Raw genomic sequence first — 4,198 nt, 5'->3', positions numbered from 1 at the left:
GCCCGTCTCCAACAAAAGCGGACGTGATACTGACTTTCCGTCCACCCTCTCCCCCCCTGTGACACCTGGCTGCCAACCCCCCCCCCCCCTAACTGCCTCTACACCCGCACCCACCATCAATGCTGTCTCATCACTTACAAGTACCGGGAGACTCGGCTTGATTAAAGTACAACGGTAGCAAAACAAAGGGAGATTTTTAGCGATAAAATGTGAACAATCAAGAGTGATTTTCAAAAGGTCTAAACGCTTAAGGAGAAAATATACGAAAACACTTTCACTTAAAAGCTTTTGACAGTTATTGTGTCGGGATTCAAAACAAATTTACTCAAAGTACTTAATTTCTAAATAGTTAGATATGTGCGAAGCATGATAAGAAACAGCTTTAAAATGTAATACCATTTTGCTGTATTTTAATTGTAATATTTCTATTGAGTGCCCTTTTGTTAAAGACACTTCAATTGATAATAAATATATAATACACTTAAAAGCATAATTACTCCCATGAACTCCTTAAGTTATTGTTATTCTTGATACAGTGCTTAATTTATTGTTTATTTTATTTATGTTTCACGTTCTTGCTGTTACCCCTTTTGTACTGGTGCATATGTAGCCATCTTTATCATATTATTGTATCCATTATTTTTTACTGGTGTAAACTGTTGGGAAATAAATAAATAAGAGAGCTTATTTATATTTTTAATTTTACATTCTGTTTATTTTTTTTTTTTTACAACCGTATTAATGACTTTCTTAGTCAAAAATCTAATAAACATAAAACTCATATTTTACCAATCGGTAATTTTTGTGCAAATCTAGCGTGGATTTTCTTACACTGTTTGTTGAAAAACATTTTTAAGAATACAAATCTATAGAAGGATACTTACATTTTAAGTTGTCACAATATTTAGCGAATAGGGTGTTTGTGTTGTTTTTCTGATTAGTTTATTGACTTTGTATTAAAATATAAAATGCAATAATGCTTTGAAAATACGCAATTGCCATCAATTATTTAACACTTAAATAATAATATACTGGAAAATGTACAATGTTTTATTTGGAATATAAATCAGCATAATACATTTTCCTCAAATTTAAATAGATTAACTAAATCATGTTAACTCTTTAAATTTAAAGTTTCTTTGTTTGGATGAAATATCACCAAAGATCTCATTTAAATGTTTGCCTGATAAAACGTTATACATCTAAAACTTTACTTAAAAGGTAATATGAATAAAATTTGTATAGCAATATATTGTAGAAGTTCTATTTATTAGTTAATATCGAGCATAGTGTAAAGAAATTCACGTAGTTTTCATGTGATTACTACAATTATTGCAGTTATTACTGTGATATTTAAGTTACTGAAGGAATAGAAATGGCAATATTCAACTTATTACAGTACAAAATGAAAGTCTATTCCAAAATGAACAAAGGGTACAATGCGATTAACAGACTTTACTTAAGTAGAAACCTGTGTTTAATTTGACAAACTATTTAGTAGTTGGAGGCTTAGTTAATCCAAACAAGAGAAAAATAATTAAAAATAAATCCGTTGTTCTAAAACATGTATATAACTCTAGAAGCTAAGATTTTAAGTTAATTTTAAGAGTTTATAAGTGCATTATTTTGTTACATCATTATGAATCCCTATTCTAACTTTAAAAAGAAAATGCATAACGTCATAATATTCAATATTATGCAGTATTAGTCCTTGTGTTAATACGGATTCAGCATCTACGAGATTTTGCATAATAAATACACTCTTTAGTTAAAGTTTCCGTATATTAACAGTATTGCTTTGCACATTAACACAACAGCAGTAGTTATTTTTTACTATCTAATCTAATTACATCTAAGATGAAACAACAACTTTGAAGGGACAGTGGTTTAAACTTATAAATAGTTTGTAGATTTTCAATAGATTGATCCTCCATCAGACAATCAGGTCCGAGAAACTATTATTAAGGCGATTAACACACATCATTTTATCTCAAACTTTAGCTAAACAAAGTGTTCAATACATACCCATCGCAAATCATATACAAATCTCTTCAAAAACATAAAACATTATTTTCTAGATTCAACAGTTTCAATAAGCCATAATTCATAAACAATAATTTCAATAATAATGTGCCCTTTTAAACCTCTATTTAAAATATTTTAAATATATTTTGGGTTATGAAGCCAGTAAGCGATGGACTCCGACTCTAGTTATCGTATTGAGTAACTAAAACGATTACCATATATATTCTTACTAGCCATGCATACGTATAAGATAAGAATTGGTAAGAAAATGTTTTTGACTTAAACGAATATCCACCATATTTCACCCTTCCAGAATGTTATTTACAATAGCAAAAGCATTAATCTAATATGTTGTACCCCATGAATAAAAAAAATGCATTTTTCATTACAAATCTTATAAAACAAATCAGTTACGTTCCCAAACCATCAGCCATACTACATAATATTTATCCATACAAGAGAGACGAAATACAATACAAGTGTATAAATGGTTCTTTTTTACACAAGGGATGAAGTGATGTGAAAAAATTATTGGGAGAGTGAAACTTGTGATAACTGATGAGCATAGCGTCCCCTCGGGATTTATGAAACTAGTTTGGTGGAAATGAATGAACTTACAAGGTCAGTTTGTCGTGAAGAAGAATCAAGCGTTTTTATAAAGGGGGTTTTATTTATTAAACTGTTATTTGTAAATATATTTTGTGTTAAGAGGCAAAACAAGATTCTGTCTTTATTAGTGTCGATATAGCGATCGATTTATGTGTACTTAAATAATAATTGTAAAAAGACCGGAAAGAAATTATATTCACCAATAGAGTGTTTTCAGATTTTAGAAAAAATGTTATGCATAATATTATTGTAATAGTATTATGTTGCCAAAATTATAAGTAGGGGGCCTATAGAATATCACTGTTTAGGGACAAAAACGTCAGAAGTTGGTAGTACCGTTTCCTTTATTTTATTATGGATCAGCTAATATGGTGCATGGTTAAGTGTTAATATATGGGAGTTAATTAGAAAAAGTCGTATCATCGTTTTATTGAAATATTATATGTGGTAGCCTTATATGGAATAATATATAAAATATATAATAATAATATACTGTACAAAATGTCCACTCTCTATATACTGCCCATCAAAAAGCTAATTATCGCTTATTTTGTTTATTTTTTTATTTTAGGCTCCATTCATTGTATAACTAGCAACGTTGTCAATTTTGATATCAATATTAAGTTTGTCTACAATTAGTAATACTTAAATAACTTTTGTTCTAAAATGCCCAACTTATACTGCATGCAATTGTACGATCGCTTCAAAATGGTCTTACTACACAAACAGTACTGTATGTAATTTTAAATATCATATTAGTATGACAGATTTGTTCCTATAAACCTTCACTAGTTATTATTTCTTTTTTTCTCACTATTATATGTTATCTAAATTTTGTTGGATAAACGTATTAAATTTGGTATTGAACCTCAATATTTTCTGTTTGATAGTTATTGGGTAATATAACGTACGTTTGTTGTTCCTTTAAAAACGCCATAAAAATCCCTTGCTAAGCATACTGTAAAGTAATAATATAAGAGTAAAACAATGCCCAATATAAAATATAAGGAATTGTTTAAAAAATATACAATATTTTAATAATATTAGAGTTTTTAAAGTTTTTAATTGTACCATAGAATATTTTGAATAAGTCCAATAAGACGTAAGTTGGTAAGTATTTTATAAATAGTGCATTGTACTGTTTTGGCCAAAGTGAACAATAAATAACTGATAAAGTATTTTTCTATTTCATAAATAGTGAAATTTTAGCAGTTAATCTACAAACTTCATTTTAAGTTAGTAAAATTGTATTGTATTTGAAGATTTAGAGTCGAATTAATTGTTATTGATTTTCCCAAAAATATTCATCAGATGGATTAAAAAAAATTTCAAACGTTAGACAAATTCAACCATAATTGTTTTTTTAGTGAATTAACCTCAAACCTTAATGTATCTAATATGTGTATTGCTTGTAAGAAAGTGTTCATAGTTTTAAAGCTAGCATTGCAAAGACTCGAATTTATAAAATACACATCACCTTGCAAAGCAAGACCGTCTTGTTATTTGTCAAGCGAGACAGCCGGAAGAAAACCAAATGTTTTCTTAATTGATTTTGTCCGTCATT

This window comes from Macrosteles quadrilineatus, unplaced genomic scaffold, assembly GCF_028750875.1.
Source record: "Macrosteles quadrilineatus isolate MER2022 unplaced genomic scaffold, UCM_ALF_1.0 Scaffold_2__2_contigs__length_208266976, whole genome shotgun sequence".
NCBI classification, from domain to species: domain Eukaryota; kingdom Metazoa; phylum Arthropoda; class Insecta; order Hemiptera; family Cicadellidae; genus Macrosteles; species Macrosteles quadrilineatus.
Note: the sequence above shows the minus strand (reverse complement) of the source record.